The sequence below is a fragment of the Pseudorca crassidens genome, chromosome 15, assembly GCF_039906515.1.
Source record: "Pseudorca crassidens isolate mPseCra1 chromosome 15, mPseCra1.hap1, whole genome shotgun sequence".
Lineage (NCBI taxonomy): Eukaryota > Metazoa > Chordata > Mammalia > Artiodactyla > Delphinidae > Pseudorca > Pseudorca crassidens.
In genome coordinates, this window is record NC_090310.1 from 37,134,237 (window position 1) to 37,154,391 (window position 20,155).

Below are 20,155 nucleotides of genomic sequence, written 5' to 3' on the forward strand. Positions count from 1 at the left end.
ATGATGCCTCTGGAGGCAGTTGCAACATGAGCTGCAAATTCAGAGGGGAAAAATGAAGAGTTTCATCAATAATGCACCAAGAGGGACTTCCCTGGTGGCGCGGTGGTTAAGAGTCCACCTGCCAATGCAGGGGACACGGGTTCAGGCCCTGGTTTGGGAGGATCCCACATGCCGCAGAGCAACTAAGACTATGCACCACAACTACTGAGCCTGTGCTCTACAGCCCGTGAGCCACAACTACTGAGCCCACGTGCCACAACTACTGAAGCCCACGTGCCTAGAGCCCGTGCTCTGCAACAAGAGAAGCCACAACAATGAGAAGCCCGCACACCACAACGAAGAGTAGCCCCCGCTCGCCGCAACTAGAGAAAGCCTGCATGCAGCAACAAAGACTCAACACAGCCAAAAATAAATAAATAAATAAATAAATTTTTTAAAATGCACAAAGAACCTATATGAGAAAACAATCTAAGAGAGAATGAATATATGTATATGTATAACTGCATCACTTTGCTGTACACCTGAAACTAACACAACATTGTAAATCAACTATACTCCAATAAAATGAAAATATTAAAAAAAGAATGTATATATACGTATAACTGAATCACTTTGCTGTACAGCATAAATTAATACAACATTGTAAATCAACTATATTTCAATAAAATAATTTTTTAAAAAAATAAAAAAATAATGCACAAGGAAGTATAATGCAAGTCTCTTTTCCCTGCCATGGTAAGGAAAGCATCTCTGCATTTGTCTCAGCATTTCAGAAGGGAAGCAGTCTTTTAAGAAATTTTGATAGAAACCTTTTATACTTGCACTTTCACCATCAAAAGACTAAGAGGATTTGTTGCACTTAAGAAATTAATCAATCCTTACAAAAAAGCACAAACATTTAATTGCCTAAAACTTCCCCTAATACTGCATTAATAACATCTCCTACAATAAAAACCATCTTCTTCAAAGATAAGCGGTAGATTATATAGCATCTATGGAGCATTGCCTGGCACTGGGTAAGCACTTTATATACAGTATCTTATTTAATCTTCATAACCTCTCTGTTTTTCAGATGAAGAAACTGAGGCTTAGCCACATTAAATAAATTTGCTCAATGTCATGGAACTAGTAAATGATGGGTCAAGGATTCAAGGTTTCCCAGGCTCTAAGTATAGTGGCTCCAGATTTGGAGATAAACCAATCAAACTGAAGTCTGGGAGAAAAACGCAAAATAAATGCAAACATTTGCCTTCCAGGAAGTTAAGAGAATACAGATCGAAAATGTAAGGATTGCATATGTAACAGAAAGAGCCACAGTTAAGGCATCGGGCAGCCCTTCACTGACCCTGATTACATGAACTATGGCTGACCCTGGGTCTTCTATAACTTCTCTGACTTTGCTTCTTCTTTTGTAAAACGTGATAATAATTGCTAACATGTACTAAGTTCTTACTATATACCAAGTATTATTCTCAGCATTTTACATCCCATTTAATCCTCATAACTAAGTTATGAGATAAGTGCTATCATTTTCCAGTTTCACATAAGGGGAAATGGATACAGAATCTATTGACCTGCTCAAGGTCAGGATCCACACCGAGATATAAATACAGCACTCTGAGGCTGGAGCAAGAGCTTCTGACCTTGTTGTAACAAGTAAATCCTTCTTGTTTATCTACTTGATATACAGTAGTGTGTATCTCTCAATTCCATAGTCCAAATTTATTCTCTCCCCTTTCCCTTTGGTAACCATAAATTTGTTTTCTATGTCTGTGAGTCTGTTTCCATTTTGTAAATAAGTTCATTTGTATCATTTTTTTTAGATTCCACATGTAAGTGATACTATATGATATTTGTCTTTCTCTGTCTGACTTACTTCGCTTTGTATGATTATCTCTAGGTCTATCCATGTTGCTGCAAATGGCATTATTTCATTCTTTTTTATGTCTGAGTGATATTCCATTATATATACACTGCATCGTCTTTATCCATTCATCTGTTGATGGACACATGTTGCTTCCATGTCTTGGCCATTGCAAATAATGCTGCTATGGACATTGGGGGTGCATGTATCTTTTCGAATTATAGTTTTTGTCTTTTCCAGATATATGCCCAGGAGTGGGATTGCTGGATCATATGGTAATTCTATTTTTAGTTTTTTAAGGAGCCTCCAGACTGTTTTCCAAGGTGGTTGCACTAATTTACATTCCCACCAACAGGGGTTCCCTTTTCCCCATACCCTCTCCAGCATTTATTATTTCTAGACTTTTTGATAATGGCCATTCTGACCAATGTGAGGTGATACCTCATTGCAGTTTTGATTTGCATTTCTCTAATAATTAGCAATGTTGAGCATCTTTTCATATGCCCATTAGCCATTGGCTTTAGTTACCTTTACCAGGGGTCTTTATTTCTTCTTATGGCTTCGAGTTATTGTCTAGTGACTTTTCATTTCAGCCTGAAGAACTCCCTTTAGCAGGGAAAGGAAGGACTATTGGTAATAAACTCTCTCAGCTTTTGTTTATCCAAAAATCTCTTAATTTCTCCATCATTCTTGAGGGATAGTTTTGCCAGATAGAAAATTCTTGGTTAAAAGTTTTTTTTTCCTTTCAAGATTTAGAATGTCATCTCACTACCTTCTAGACTCCATGGTTTCTCTAGAGAAATCAGCTGTTAATCTTATTGAGTATGTAGGGAGTCTCTTCTCTCTTGCTGCTTTCAAAATGCTCTCTTTGTCTTTGAGTTTTGACAATTGGAATTTTAGACTTTTACTGGGGATCTCTTTGAGTTTATCTTGCTTGGAGTTAATTGAGCTTCTTGGGTTTGTAGATTCATGTATTTCATCAAATTAGGAGGAGTTTTCAGCCATTATTTCTTCAAATATTTTTTCTGCTTCTTTTCTCTCTCTCTTGTCATTCTGGGACTCCTATGATGTGTATGCTGGTGTTTGATGGTGTCCCACAGGTCTCTCAGGTTCTGTTCTAACAAAGAAAAGCCCAGGACTAGATGCCTTCTCTGGTGAATTCTATCAAACATTTAAAGATGAGTTAACACCAATCTTTCCCAAACTCTAGATATAAAGACCAATGGAATACATTGGAGAGCCCAGAAATAAACCCTCACAAATATAATTAACTTGGGTGCCAAGACTATTCAATGGACAGTCTTTCAACAAATGGTGCTGGGAAAACTGGATATCGCCATTCAGAAGAATGAAGTGGAACCCTTACCTTATACCATATGCAAAAATTAATTCAAAATGGATCAAAGATCTAAACATAAAGCTAAAAACCATAAAACTCTTAGAAGAAAACTTAGTGGAAAATCTTCATAACCTTGGATTTGGCAATAGTTTCTTACGTATGACACCAAAAACACAGACAACAAAAGAAAAAAATAGATAAATTGAACTTCAACAATTTAAAAGGTTTTATGCATCAAAAGACACTATCAGGGCTTCCCTGGTGGCACAGTGGTTGAGAGTCCGCCTGCTGATGCAGGGGACACGGGTTCGTGCCCCAGTCTGGGAAGATCCCACATGCCGCAGAGTGGCTAGGCCTGTGAGCCATGGCCACTCAGCCTGCGCATCCGGAGCCTGTGCTCCGCAACGGGAGAGGCCACAACAGTGAGAGGTCCGCGTACCACAAAAAAAAAAAAAAAAAAAAAAAGATACTATCAAGAGAGTAAAAAGACTACTCACACTACTCACAGAATGGAACAAAATATTTGCAAGCCATATACCTATTAAGGAATTGATATCCAAAATACATAAAGAATTCCTACAACTCAATGTCAAAAAAACAAACAATGCAAGTAAAACATGAGCAAAGGACTTGAATAGATATTTCTACAAAGAAATTGGAACCCTTGTGTATTGCTGACGGGAATGTAAAATGGTGCAGCTTCTGTGGAAAACAACAGTTGGATGATGCCTCAAAAAGTTAAACAGAATGACCATATGACTCAGCAATTACACTCCTTGGTGTATACCCAAAGGAACTGAAAACAGGGACTCAAACAGATACTTGTACATGAATGTTCATAACAGAATTATTCACAACAGTCAAAAGGTAGAAACAACCCAATGTTCATCAACAGATGAATAGATAAACAAAATGTGGGGAGTATTACTCAGCCATCATAAAGAATGAAGTGAGGAAGAAGTCCAAGTGGCTATCCCATTGTCCTGGTGCCATTTGTTGAAGAGACTATTCTTTCTTCATAGAATGGTCTTGGCATCCTTGTCAAAAATCATTTGGTAATGAGATGTATGGGTTTCTAGACTCTCAATTCTATTCCATTGGTCTGTATGTCTATCTTTATGCAGGTACCACACTGTTTTGATCTCTATAGCTTGGTAGTAAGTTTGAAATCATGAAGTGTGAGTCCTCCAACTCTTTCCAAAATTGTTTTGGCATTTTGAGGCCCCTTGCAATTTCATATGAAATTTGTCTATTTCTGAGAAAAAGGCAGTTGGGATTTTAATAGAGATTGAATTGAATCTGTAGATCAATTTGGGGAGTATTGCTATCTTAATATTGTCTTCCAATCGATGAACATAGGATGTCTTTTCATCGATTTAAGACCTCTTTGATTTATTTTAGCAATGCTTTGTAGTTTTCAGTGTACAAGTATTTCATCTTAGTGGTCAGATGTATTCCTAGGTATTTTATTTTGGATGCTATTTTAAGTGGAGTGGGAATGAGGTGTGTTTTCTTCTGGCTCAACCTTACACTAAGAGTACAGGCATTTGGGATCCCAGCTCTATGGGGAGATGGTCTCCTGTGAGACGTCCCTCCTGAATGAGCCTTGACTTTTTCTTCTTTCCCTCTGTGCCTTACAAGGCTTGAAACTACATCTCAGTTCCCCCTCATATGATGCAGTTTTCATAAGAAGCAGTTTGAGGACTCCACTGACCTCTCTGGGTTCTTTCCTTCTTAAGAAAAATATCTAAGAATATGGAAATATTTTAACAATACAGTAAATAAAAAGTAGGTTACAAAGAGTTCATACAAAATGATCCTGTTTTTGTTAGAAAAAGGGCAGGAAGGGTGTATGTGAGGTTTTAAACAGCACTTGTATCTGGGTGATAGAATTATGAGTAAATTTTCCTTTTATCCTATATATGGTTTTTTTTGTTGTTGTTGTTCTTTTGTTTCCTTAGCCTTATTTAGGTTTCTTTTTAAACACACACATATACATACACACATATTTGGTTAAATTGCACAAAATAGCATACATACAGGAAGGCATATGAAACACAAATGTTCAGTTTAATGAACAATTATAAAATTAAAATCTAAGTAATTACCCCTTGGATCAAGAAATAAAATATTTTTACCCAATGCTGTTTGTCTTGATGGTTCCTTACTGTCTATTTAGTTCTTTAATACTTTTAAGAACATATTTAAATATTTATCCAGCATCTGTTTTTCAGAAAGAGGGTTGGTCCAAATAACCTAGTCTGCCGTGTTACCAGAAGCAGAACAGCAATAATCTTTTTCCCAGAAATTCCCAGGAAAAAATCTAAGTGTTTCCTTGAGCCTTACTGAGTTATGTGTCTTCCCTGGACGAATCCCTATAGCAAGGGGACTGCCAAGTGCAGACTGGTGTAGACAGAGGTTACATGACTCATCCTGAGCCCAGGGTGGAGTCATCATGGGCTCAGAGTGGGAGAGGGATCAGGCCTCCAGGGAGAAATAGGCTGTGCATATATCAAAAGGGTCGATAGATGCTGTGAAGAAAAAAACCCAGAAGTCTACCACAGTTTGGAAGGGATCGTCAAACTATTGTTTGTCCTTACTTCTAGGGTGGAGGATTTGCTTAGGGGAATGGCATGAAGAGGGGAGTTTAACTTTTATTATCTTTTTATACTGTTTGAAATTTTCAGTGCAAGGAGTTCTTGTATTTATTGTAAATTTTAAGATGCTTTAAAAAATTTTTTTAATTCCAGAAAAATACATCCCTAACAGTTAACAAAGAATTCTGGGAAGTGGGATTAGGGATGGGAACTTTAACTTTTTACATTAAACACTGCATTGTGTCATGTATCATTCTGTAATAAGGAGAGAGGGAGGAAAAGAAGGCATTAAACTGTTTGAGGACAAAAAGTGAGCAAGGAAGACTCCAATGGAAATGGCAGGGAGGTAAAAATAGATGAAGATTACAGTATCACAGCATTCAAAGCAGTAGAGAATTCCAAAGAGATGGATGAAAGCATCCCTGTCACAATGAGGACAAAGAAAAGAAGATGGGAAAGAAAGCACTGGATTTGGCAATTAGCAAGGCAGCTTTCCCTTCCTGATGTCTGCAAATTCTAGTCCCTTCCAATCACTCTTCCAGAGAATAACCAGATAAACCTTTTTAAAACAAATTACATTGCAGCATAACCTGTCTTCTTAAAACCCCTTCAATGGCTCCTTCTGCATGTAGAAGAAAACCCTAACACTCTAACAAGGCCTGCAAAGCTCTGCATTATGTGGCTCCTACAGACATTTCAAACCTCATCTAACTCTCTCAACTTACTTCAGCTTCCCTTGATGACTTTCAGATCCTCAAACACCTCAAGGCCTGGCTACTCGCTGTGCCCCTGCCTGGATAGGCCCTGACTCCTGAAACACACCACCCTCCTATTTCCTATGGCTTGTTCTTTATCATCATGTTTTATCTAACTTATCACCTCACCACGGAGGAATTCTGGTTTTTTTTTCTTTTAATTTCGTAATCTCATACTTATGAAAGGTAACTGAATTAGAATAATATTTTAGAATACTAGGCAAACATAAAGCACAACTTTCAAAACAGTAGTTCCCACACATTATACCACTGAGGTCCTTTAAAAGAATTGTCTTCATTGAGTGGCACTCAATGCTGAGAGAGGAGAGCTCTTTCTTTCCATGTTCTACCTTATATGTTATTAGAATACCTTATAAAAACATATATTACAATTATAGGAACTTTGAAAAGTTGCTCCATATTTTGAAAAATTTTATCTACCTAACTGCATTCATTCAATAAATATGTATTGAGTACCTACTGTGTGCCAGGCACAGTGTATGAACAAAACACACATAGTCTTCTGCCTTCACGGAGGTGGAACCTAGCAGGGAAAGGCAGACAGTGCACAGGAAGCAGTGAGTGGCAATGTAATTAAACATTTATCAAAATGCTATGAACATATCCAATGGGATTCTGTGAGAGAGAAAAAGGCAGAGATGGGAAACCTAAAACCTACATTCCTAAGTGCCATTTTAGCTGAAACCTTAATGATAAAAAGGAGCAACCCACAGGAAGAGCAAAACATTTTGTCAGAAGGGAGGAAAGACTCACAGATTCCGGGAATTGAAAGGTGGCAACACCACCAGTATGGGAGCCCAAGGAAGAGAGGAAGCCAGCAAGACTGGGGAAGGGTCTGGTTGACTGCCAGTGCAACGGAAGTCACTGAAGGGGCTGAATCGGGAGACTGGCCAGATCCCACAGATCTTTTAAAGATCTTTTTGGCTCCACGTAGAGACTGGATGAGAATGGGACAAGAAGACGAGGAAAGAGACCAGTTAAAAGGCTAATTCAGAAACTCTGAATGTTTCCTGTCTTTTATTAGTCAGAGACATATTATGACTGCAAACCAGGATTAATATGAGATAACCAGTGTCGCTACAGTAAATTAAAAACAAATACTTAACATTTTAACTAGCCTTGAAGCCTTGTGACATAAATATACAAGTCTCTTGTGCATTGTGTGAAATAGTAACTATACCTTGTGAACTGGTTTCCCCCAACTACCACCTTTGCAGACTGTTCAGAATTCGGAGACCCCAGATTTGGAATCAGTATTGTAAGAACTCACAGGAAAAAACTTCAAACTATACTTTATAAAAATGTCCTCTCTATCCTTCCCGCATCTTTATGTCTAACCTTCAAACTCAACACCAAAGGTTTTTTCCACACTTTCAGTGATACTCTTCAAAGTTTCACTTTTGGAAGGGATATAAACTAGTTGAAATCTATTTTTCAGAGGATATTGAATGAAGAATTCTGGCAGTGAAGTGATATCAATTGCACAGTAGTTGACAGGAGGTCTATTTCCTGGCAAACTACCAAAATGAAGACACATTACAATTGCAGAAAATAGTAATGGCATCAAGATTTCAAGGACTGTTACCAGAGTCTTTGGTTTCTAAAATAAAAACAAAAGCCGTATGTTAATCCAAAATAGAACACAAGCATTAAATGGCTACGTGGCAAATGTTCTTCCATTAAGAATGTTTTCAATCAACTTTACTTCACTAAAATATATATTATATATATAAATAAAAGAATGTGTTCATTTCTTCCAGCCTCCCTGTACAACACATGACAAAGAAAAAAACAATGAGAATTAGCTAGAAACATCTCCTTTTATTTTTTCTATAACAATGGCTAGAAATCAGTAACAATGATGCTACCTTCAATAATTAGGGCTAACAGAACTACTGTGAAAACATGGCTCATTTGCAGAAAAGGGCCCCTTTACAAGTAAAGTTCTTAATTTTTTCTTTACTCCATTATTAGAAACGAATTTAACTAAATCTTTCAGTTCCTCCCAAGGAGACTCACATTTTCCCTACAGATAACCATACCTACCTTTAAAATGAAATTCTTCCAGAGAAGAAGTTTTAAGTTCCTGAACATCGTCATTTTTCTAGCTGAAGAGGAGGGATCATCACTAGTTGGGAAACAAATGGGGCAAATATTATGCGTAACATAAAAATGTTGAATTACTCTTTCATCCTTGAAAAGCTTTCTTCTCTTAGGCTTTCAGAACATCGTTCTGGACTACTTTTCCTCCTTCCTTTCTAGCAGTTCCTTCTCTTTTTTGGTGACTCCTCCTCCCTTCCCCACCCTCTAAATATTAATGTGCTCCAGGGCTCCATCTGTGGACTCATCTCTTTTCCAGCGGCACTCACTCTGAAGGTGCTCTCACTCACTATTTTGGGTTTAAATCCATCTACATGATGACTTTTATACTTTTTTTTTTTGTGGTACGTGGGCCTCTCACTGTTGTGGCCTCTCCCGTTGCGGAGCACAGGCTCTGGACGCACAGGCTCAGCGGCCATGGCTCACAGGCCCAGCCGCTCCGCGGCATGTGGGATCTTCCCGGACCGGGGCACGAACCCGTGTCCCCTGCATCGGCAGGCGAACTCTCAACCACTGCACCACCAGGGAAGCCCTACATGATGACTTTTAAATTTATATTTCCAGCCTTGACCTTGCCTCTAACTCTAGACCCAAATGCCCAATTGCCTGCTTGCCATCTCCACTTAACCCGTCAAAACGGGGCTACTCATATTTCTTCTAAAACAGATCATCCTACAGTCTTCCTCATCTCAATGAATGTCAGTTCCACTCTTTGAGTTACACAGGGTTACTGACTGTACTTAAAAAATATACCCAGAATTCAATCTCTTTTCACCACCCCTTCTCTTATCACCCTGGTCCAACACCACCTCATCTCTTGCCTGGATTTCTGCAAGAGCCTCCTCAGTGGTATCAATGTGTCTGCTCCTGCCACCCTGTGATCCATTCTCCCTGCAGTAGCAAGAGTGATCCTGTTCAAGTCGGGTCACACCCACTCCTTTGCTCAAAACTCTCTAATGGCTTGCATTTCGCTCCAAGAAAGAGCCTAGCCTTTATGATGAGCTACAAAGTTCTAGGGGATACACCCCGTTACCTCGCTCATCTCTTCTCACTTCATTTCCTGGTCTACTTTCCCTCCTTCTCCCGCTCCTGTATCACAGACCTAGAACAGAGAAACCACAGTTCTGCCTCAAACCTTTGCATTTGCTATTTCCTCTGCCCAGCACACACTTCCCTCATGTGTTGACATAGCTAGCTCTCCTACTTCTTTCAGATCTTTATTTAAAAGTCACTTTCTCAATGAGGCCTTTCCTGATCACCCTATATAAAATTTCAAAACCACTAAACATTTTGTATCAATCTTCCCTGTTATTTTTGCTTCTTAGCACTTTTAAACTATTTAACGTGGTATTTATTTAACATATTTATCGATTTAATATGATTTCCCTACTAGAATTCACATGCTCCATGAAGGCAGGGAATTTTTTTGTCTTTTTTTTTTTCTTCACCATTGAATCCACAGACACAAGAGTAGGGCCAGTATGTGGTAGTCATTCAGCAATACTGAATGAATGAATGAATTAATTAAAGGGTAGGCAATTTTTGTAGGCATGTGGTTGGAACAGACGTGATTGTGAGGAAAGAAAAACACTTTGGATAGCACCAAGTTACTTCCCTTTTCAGTCTTTGTTTCCCAAGTATAACATATGCTTTAATTTTTAGATACTACCACAATGAGCTTTTCTTTTTCAGAAAAACATTTTTCCATTGAGGAAATATGCATACTTTTCCTCCAGTTAAAGTATCTCTGACATTGTGCATTAGAAATTAAAGAAACTGGCACTTCCCTGGAAGTCCAGTGGTTATGAATCCATGCTCCCAATGCAGGGGGCACAGGTTCGATCTCTGGTTGTGGAACTAAGATCTCGCATGCCGCACCACGCGGCCAAAAAAAAAAAAAGAAAGAAATTAAAGAAACAGCATTATGAATAGTACATGAAATATCACTGAATTGTACAATTTAAAATGGCTAATTATGTGTTATGTGAATTTCCCCTCGATGAACAAAAGTAGTGAATGTAGTGATACACTTATTTAGTCAGCTACTGCTGCCATAAACGTATATGGCAAACACCACACCAGAACTCAGTGGCCTACAACAACAGGCATTTATTTCCTGCTTATGGGTCTGCTGGAAAGTTGTGGCTGTACTGGCCTCCTGGGATTGCCTGGACTTATCTTCAGGCCTGTCATGGGCTCAATTGTTTCTCCCCCACCAAATTCACATGTTGAAGTCCTAACCCTCAGTACCTCAGAATGTGACTGCATTTGGAGTTAGGGCCTTTAAAGAGGTGATTCAGTTTAAATGAGGTTGTTAGGGTGGGCCCTAATCCAATCTGACTGGTGTTCTTAGAAGAGGAGGAAATCTGGATGCACAAAGAGGAGCCAGGGATGCATGGGCACAGAGGAAAGACCATGTGAGGACACAGCAAGAAGACAGCCACCTGCAAGTCGAAGAGAAAAGTCTCAGAAGAGCGCAAACCTGCTGACACCTAGATCTTGGACTTCTAGGCTCCAAAACTGTGAGAAAATAAATTTCTGTTCTTTAAGTCACCTTATCTGTGGTATTGTGTTATAGCAGCCCTAGCAAACTAATACAGATTTGCTCTATGTGTCTCCTCAGACCAGCTTCCAGCTGGAGCATGTTGTTCTAATAGCAAGAGGCCAAGCCAAACCACACAGATATGCTGAAAGCTTCTGCTCATACAACACTTGCTAAGCATTCCACTGGCCAGAGCAAACCCCACAGCCAAGCCTGGTATTAGCACAACAGCGAAAGAAACTCTGACTACTCTAGTGGGGGGCACTGCAGCATCACATGGTAAAGGGCACAGATGTAAAATTTCATACAAGGAAAGAGTGAAGAACCAGGAACAATATCCACCTACCAAAACATTCAGGGCTTCCCTGGTGGCGCAGTGGTTGAGAGTCTGCCTGCCGATGCAGGGGACACAGGTTCGTGCCCCGGTCCGGGAAGATCCCACATGCCGCGGAGAGGCTAGGCCCGTGAGCCATGGCTGCTGAGCCTGTGCGTTTGGAGCCTGTGCTCCGCAATGGGAGAGGCCACAACAGTGAGAGGCCCGCGTACCGCAAAAAAAAAAAAAAAAAAAGAATCCCAAAACATTCAGCATTTAATTCTTTAAAAGTTGGCGTTAGAATTTGACAACCCTAACCCTCACCACGTAGATGAGGAAGTATTTTGGCTCATTACTGGTGCAACACAAATAAAAAGTAACAGCCAGGGACAATGAGAATACACGGTTTTCTCCAACCACATTTACAGTTCAATGGACAGGAAAAAAATAAGAGCAGGTAGAGGTTTTCATATCTTTTTAAAGTTTGTGATAATACAGGTAGACTGTTTCTTTTAAAAGAACGTTTATTGGGCTTCCCTGGTGGCGCAGTGGTTAAGAATCCACCTGTCAATTCAGGGGACACAGGTTCGAGCCCTGGTCCAGGAAGATCCCACATGCCACGGAGCAACTAAGCCTGTGCGCCACAACTACTGAGCCTGTGCTCTAGAGCCCATGTGCCACAACTACTGAAGCCCGCACACCTAGAGCCCATGCTCCGCAACAAACAGAAGTCACCGCAATGAGAAGCCCGCACACTGCCACGAAGAGTAGCCCTCGCTCGCTGCAACTAGATGCAACTAGAGAAAGCCTGCACGCAGCAACGAAGACCCAACACAGCCATAAATAATTTTTTTTTTAAAGTTTATTTAGATGCTTGTAATGTACAATAACTGGCAATTATGCATTAAAGCAATTATGTTTTGAAGGCACTGTGTCTGAGCAAAATGATATCATAAAAAGACCGGTAATGGAGCTCATTTTCATGGAACCCAGCAGTGGAAAATAAGCCTAGTAAAGGAAAATAATATATACAAAGGAAAACATTATAGCACAAGTAAAGTGAGAATCAAAAGAGATGCACTTAAGGATAAGCAAACTTAAGGACAAATGAAACAGAATAAAAGTCTAGCAAGACCTCACAGGTATAAGGTCACTTGATTTATAACAAAGCTGACACTGCAGAACACAGGGAAACAGTCTTCAACAAATGGCTCAGAGTCAATTGGCTGTCCACATGGAAAACAATGTATATTGACTCCTGCCTCCACCGCACACAGAACAGCACTTCAGGGGAAATAGAGATCGCAATGTGAAAGGTAAAACAATGACGTTTTTAAGGAAAAAAAAATAGAACATATTCATGACCTTGAAGTAGGTAAACCTACTTCATTGGGTTAGCTGCAAACCACTAAATATAAAGAAAAAACGCTAAATGGAATTATATCAAAATTAAGTATCTTTGTTCCATGAAAGACATCTACAACATACATCTGACAAACAACTGGTATACAGAATATTTAAAGAGCTCCTATAAGTCACTAAGAAAAAGACAGACATCCCAGTAGAAAAATAGGCAAGAGATTTGAACAGATGACTTCCAAAATAGAATACCAAATGGCTAATAAACATGAAAAAGTGTTCAACCTATCTGGTCATCAGGGAAATGCATTTTAAAACCAAGAGCTGACACTGAGATGGAGATTTCTGCACAGGAAGTTTACTGGAGAGCACTCTCAAAATCAGTGCTTTGGAGAGTAAAGGAAGCAGGCCTGGGCAGAGAGAAGCCAGGCTGCAATGCAGTCAGAATAAAGGCCTCAGTCATTTCTGCAGGATCACAACATCACAACCAAACACAAACTATGATGAATTATCAGCCTCAAGCTCAATTATGAGGACAGGATTCAAACAGGCCCCAGATAAGTAGGAAGGGGATTAAGGAAAGTCCATTTATGCTATATTTGGGAAAACAGATGACTGAGATAGAAAAAGAAAAAATGGGCTTAAAATAAGCAACACAGCAACTATTCAGAATTTCTACAAGAACATATTACTACCCTTTGACCCACCAATCCCACTTCTAGGAATCTACTCTACAGACATACTTGCACAAGTATGAAATGACATATGTACAAGGTTATTCATTGCAGCAGTGTTCATAACAGCAAAGAATTGTAAACAGCCCAGTATTCATCAATAGGGGATTAGTTATAAAAACTATTATTTATCTAACAATGAAGTAATGTGCAATCTTGAAAAAAAAGGAAGAGCTCTATGTACTAGCAGAAATCTGGGATCTGCAAGATATATGTGAGAAAATATATTTTCTTATTTATAATAAATGTGAGAAAATATATGAGAAAAAGAATAGAGACAAAAAAATAGAAATAAGATTATAGATAGAAAAGATTAAAAGATATGCAAGATGCAGATAATTAATATTCCTGAAATAGAGAATGCTGTGTTGGTCTTCTTGGGCTGCCATAACAAATACCATAGACTCGATGGCTTAAACAACAGAAATTTATTTTCTTACAGTTCTGGGGGCTAGAAGACTGAGATCAGGGTGCCAGCATAGTCAGGTCCCAGTGAGAGCTTACTTCTTGGCTTACAGATGGCCACCTTCTCACCGTGTCCACCCATGATGGAGAAAGACTTCCCTCTCTTTTCCTCTTCTTATAGGACCAGTCCTATCAGATTAGGGCCCTACTCTTATGGCCTCATTTAACCTCAATTACCTAAAAACTCTATCTCCAGATGAGTCCCATTGGGAGTTCGGGCTTCAACATATGAATTTTAGGGGAATACAATTCAATCCATAGCAAATGGCATAATTAGAACAGAAATATATATATATATTTAAATACGTGTGTATTAGGAGAAAATGTGTCAAATGAAGGAATAGCTAAATCAGAAAAAAAAAAGTGTTTTAAAGATCCTCATGTTCCAATAAAAACCTAAATAGAACTGTAAAAATAGAGACCATCCTGGTGAATCACTGAACTTCAAGGATAAAGAAAGACTCTTACAAGCATCCAGGCAAAAAAAAAACCCCAAAATACCAACTCAAATCACTGACCAGAAGGGAGAAAATCAGTCCACCCTCTCTCAGTCCTCTCCCCAGAGACTGTCAGCAGACAGTACAGGAATATCCTCAGAGGATGGAGGCAAAAGAGTACAATTCTGGGGCTTCCCTGGTGGCGCAGTGGTTGAGAGTCCGCCTGCCGATGCAGGGGACGCGGGTTCGTGCCCCGGTCCAGGAGGATCCCACATGCCGTGGAGCGGCTGGGCCCGTGAGCCATGGCCGCTGAGCCTGTGCGTCCGGAGCCTGTGCTCCGCAATGGGAAAGGACACAGCAGTGAGAGGCCCGCGTACCGCAAAAAATATAAATAAATAAAAATTAAAAGAGTACAATTCTAAGATGTTATAATCAACTAAGTTAACAGGCAGACATTTTCAAGCTCGCAAACATCGATGGACCCATAAACACCCTTGAAAAAAATTGAGGATGAAATGCAATCAGTGCTCAAATGATTCCAAATAACTCAGAAATGGGGCAGCTTTCACAAGAAAGTACTTGTAGTGGGCACTGAATTTAATGCGCATCTCAAACTTGAAGTGTCCACAAAGGTACTCTTGATTTTATCCTCTCTGCCTTTTCTACTATCCACCTCAGTAAATGGTAAGTCTATACCAGCTGCTTACGCCAAAAATTTAGGTTTTAACCTTAATCTCTTTCCCTCACCTCTCATATCAAATCCATCAGTAAGTCCTGATGGTTCTGTCTCTGAAAGATATCTCAATGTCATCCACTTCTTTTCTTGTTTCAGTTACAAGTATCAGAAGTCCAATTCAACCTAGCTTAAGCACCCGCCCTCCCCCTGAAAAGGATTCATTACTCACATTACTTTCCAGTCCAAAGTGGAATAAACTACAGAACACAGCTGAATCCAAGTATTCAAATAATGTAATCAAAGTTTGTCTCTCTCTCTCTCTTCATTCTACTTTCCTTTGTGTATCTTCTTGTCAGGCAGTCTCTAAATACATGGTGGGGTGGGGGGCGGAGATGGCCCCCAGGAGCTCTAGGCTTATATCAAAATCCCAGAGAGAAGAGTGTCTCCTTCCTGGTAGTTCCTAGGAGGACGCTTATTGGGTTGGCTTGGGTCCCAGCAGAGTGGCAGGTGGAAGGAGGGTATGGAAAATGGGGGAGAAGAGGTCAGCACCTCCTGAACTATATGGAATAGTTACCCCCCACACACATACACACACCAAAGAAGGTTTCTATTACCAGCAGAAATGGGGTGTGTGTACACAAAGCATACCTCCTTTGCTCTCCACAAAACAGAAATCCTTCCTACATACAAAATTTCCAAACTTCTCAGCCTAATATAATAAACCAACTATGTGCAACATAAAACACACTTGCTCCCTCTTCAAAAGATCTGCTAGGTTTTGTGCAGTTTCTGTATCCAAGATCAAGGCTAGGCTGTCTGGGCAATGTGCATTTCTCTGGTCCTGGTCTACATGTGACTCCCTGGGCTATGGTAGTTTGGGCTAAAAGATGAGAATATGACCACCCAAGTCATCCAACATACACTGAAAGAGGGAAAACTGGTTGTATTTGCCATACTTCATGGCCTTTCGTAAGTAGGGAATAGGAGGCAATTTCCCTTCTGAGCAGCTGCAGAACCTTAGTAGCCCACTTCTTACTGGTGTGATTTTGAGAAACACCTAGAGACTAACTTAGGGGTTGAACAATCACAGAATTTTGCTTATTAAACATTCCCCCCATGCCCCAGAAATAAAACTCCAGTAAAATATCAGTCAGTTGCCAGTCAATTTACATTATGTTGGCTCCTTAAGCTAGGAACTAAAACCAGATACTCTGTCCAACCACAGGACTTGAGTTTGGATGGCAGCCATGGAGTTCTGTCTCTTTCTATAGATAAGGTCTCTCAGGTTCTCAGTTTACTACTTCTAGAAGACTTGACCCCTGACTCCAAAAGGACTGAGATATTGATGTGGTTCACTGAAATTAGTTTAGTGGAGTTCTTGTTGAAAATACTTTCTAAATGAAAATTCATCATTGCTGGTGTAATTCTGACTTAAAGTGGGCATTCAAATCATCTTTGGGGTCAAAACGTCCACCATATGAAAAAGGGGTCAATATAAGTGGGTCAGAAAAGTTCATACACATCCATGGACTATTCATGAAGACAGAGTTGTGTCAACCATAAAGAAAATGTCAGATTCTAAAAAGTTGAATAATGCTGACCATATTCCTAGACCAAAATGCACTGAAAGTAAATATTAATAAAATAAAAGTACTAAGCACAGGAAAAACAAACAAAAAAACAAAAAAAAAACACTGCAAACCTTTGAAAATTAAAAACTCTCTCCTAAACCACAAAACACTACATAGACCAGGAAAATGAGACTCTATAGGCCATAGACTGGCAGAAAACATTTACAGAAGACATATGTCATAAAGGATTGTTATCCAAAATATAAAAAGAACTCATATAACTCAATAGTAAGAAAATGAACAATCAGATTTAAAAAATGAAAAAAAATTTAATGAGCAAAAGACCTGAACTAAGGAAATGACAAATAAGTACATAAAAAGAGGCTCAACATCATTCATCATAGTGAATTGCAAATTAAAACAACAATGAGATACCACTACACACCTATTAGAAGGGCCAAAATCCAAAATACTGACAATATCAAATGCTGGCTAGGACATGGAACAACAGGAAGTCTCATTCATTAATGGTAGGAATACAAGATGGAACAGCCACTTTGGAAGACAGTTTTGCAGTTTCCACATATTCTTACCATACAATTCAGCAAATGTGCTCCTTGGCATTTACCCAAATGAGATGAAAAACTATGTCCATACAAAAATCGGCACACAGATGTTTATAGCAATTTTACTCACAATTGCCCAAACTTGGAAACAACCAAGATGTTCTTCAGTAGGTGAATGGAAAACAACCTGTGGTACACATAGACAATGAAATATTATTCAGTGCTAAAAAGAAATGAACTATCAACCATGAAAGACATGGAGAAAACTTAAATGCATATTACTAAGTGAGAGAAGCCAATCTGAAAAGCCTACACACTGTAAGATTTCAATGATATGACATTCTGGAAAAGGCAAAACTATGGAGACAGTGAAAGGATCAGTGGTTGCCTGGGGTTGTTGGGGAGGGAGGGATGAATTGGTGACCCACAGAGGATTTTTAGGGCAGTGAAATTATTGTGTATGATACTATAATGGTGGATACATGTCATTATACATTTGTCAAGACCCATAGAATGTACAACACCAAGAGTGAACCCTACTGTAAACTATGGACTTTGGGGAAAAATGATGTTTATAATGGAAGAGGCTGTGTCTGTAAGGGGACAAGGAGTATATGGAAAATCTCTGTATCTTCCTCTAAATCTTGCTGTGAACCTAAAACTGCTCTAAAAAATAAACTCTATTTAAAAAACTATACTGATGCAAAATTGTATCAACAGGAAAATTCATAATCCTAAACCCCTTCACTATTAAATTAGAAAATTTTAAAAGTCATACAAATTAAATTAAAAATCAATTAATTGGGAATGTGTGTAATTTTTTTATTACACGGACCATACAGTTCCTTAAACTGATTCAAGGAACTAGGTCTGTGCAGTTACACAGCTGCAAGAGCTTCTTATAGGTCATTAACATCTTTATCACCCACTGTTAGGGATACTAAGGATGTGTATGATGCTTTAGCTTAATGAAAGTGTTGTTGATGGGAGGAAAGAAAGTCAGTCCTTCTTAAACAAAATATAGATGTAATCAAATGTTCCATTTATGTAGTTATAACTTGAAAGGTATTTTTAAAATATGATAGTTGAGATTCTGGCAAGAAGAGGATCACTGTTATAGTACGTATGACTATCTCTAGTGTATAACAACCCTTTCCAATTGAAAGAATTGTTTATGTAATGTGTTTTCTTAATTCTAAATTTCTTAGAAACACAAGATATTGTTTCATAGCAGAGAGTTTAAATTTAAAAAGAGAAAAGAAGGATTGACAGTTGGGAAATAAAACCCCTAAAATAAATAATCCACTAGCACACCAAGTCAACACAAAAAGGGAGCCAACACACTGACATATTAATTAAGAATAAAAAAGGGAGTTAAGATTTATCCTTCTAAACTATTCCAAAAAGTTGCAAAGGAAGGAATGCTTCCAAACTCATTCTATGAGGCCAGCATCACCCTGATAACAAAACCAGACAAAAATATCACACAAAAAAAGTAAATTACAGGCCAATATCACTGGTGAACATAGATGCAAAAATTCTCAACAAAATATTAGCAAACCAAATTCAACAACACATTAAAAGGATCATACACCATGATCAGGTGGGATATATCCCAAGGATGCAAAGGTGGCTCAATATCCACATATCAATCCATATGATATACCACATTAACATACTGAAGAATAAAAACCATATGATTTCTCAATAGATGCAAAAAAAAAGCTTTTAACAAAATTTAACATCAATTTATGATAAAAACTCTCCACAAAGTGGGTATAGAGGGACCATTCCACAACCTAATAGGGCCATATATGATAAGCCCACAGCTAACATAATACTTAACAGTGAAAAGCTGAAAGCATTTCCTCTAAGATCAGGAATAAGACAAGGATGTCCACTCTTGCCACTTTCATTCAACGTAGTATTGAAAGTCCTAGCCATAGCAATCAGACAAGAAAAAGAAATGAAAGGAATCCAAATTGGAAAGGAAGACGAAATAGGCAAACTACCTGAAAAAGAATTCAGAGTAATGATAGTAAAGATGATCCAAAATCTCGGAAACAGAATGGAGAAAATACAAGAATCATTTAACAAGGATCTAGAAGAACTAAAGAGCAAACAAACAGTGATGAACAACACAATTACTGAAATTAAAAATACTCTAGAAGGAATCAATAGCAGAATAACTGAGGCAGAAGAACGGATAAGTGAGCTGGAAGATAAAACGGTGGGAATAACTGCCAGGGAGCAGAATAAAGAAAAAAGAATGAAAAGAATTGAGGACAGTCTCAGAGACCTCTGGGACAACATTAAACACAACACCTTTTTTTTTTTTTTTTTTTTTTGCGGTATGCAGGCCTCTCACCGTTGTGGCCTCTCCCATTGCGGAGCACAGGCTCCAGACGTGCAAGCTCAGTGGCCATGGCTCACGGGCCCAGCCACTCCACAGCATGTTGGATCCTCCCGGACCAGGCACAAACCCACGTCCCCCCCCCGCATCGGCAGGCAGACTCTCAACCACTGCGCCACCAGGGAAGCCCAACATCATTTGAATTATAGGAGTCCCAGAAGAAGAAGGGAAAAAGAAAGGGTCTGAGAAAATATTTGAAGAGATTATAGTTGAAAACTTCCCTAACATGGGAAAGGAAATAGTTAATCAAGTCCAGGAAGCACAGAGAGTACCATACAGGATAAACCCAAAGAGAAACACGCCGAGACACATATTAATCAAACTATCAAAAATTAAATCCAAAGAAAAAATATTAAAAGCAGCAAGGGAAAAGCAACAAATAACATACAAGGGAATCTCCATA

General features: G+C 39.0%; 1 protein-coding gene across 1 annotated transcript in view; it reads right to left on the reverse strand.

The window, feature by feature from the left end:
* Positions 1-20,155, reverse strand: part of LOC137208020 (ATP-binding cassette sub-family A member 17-like) — a 79,791-nt gene that overhangs the window by 53,373 nt on the left and 6,263 nt on the right. Inside the window, 3 exon segments of the mRNA XM_067708483.1 lie at positions 7,037-7,099; positions 8,623-8,704; positions 15,432-17,526. The gene's annotated coding sequence lies outside the window, so the exon portion shown is untranslated.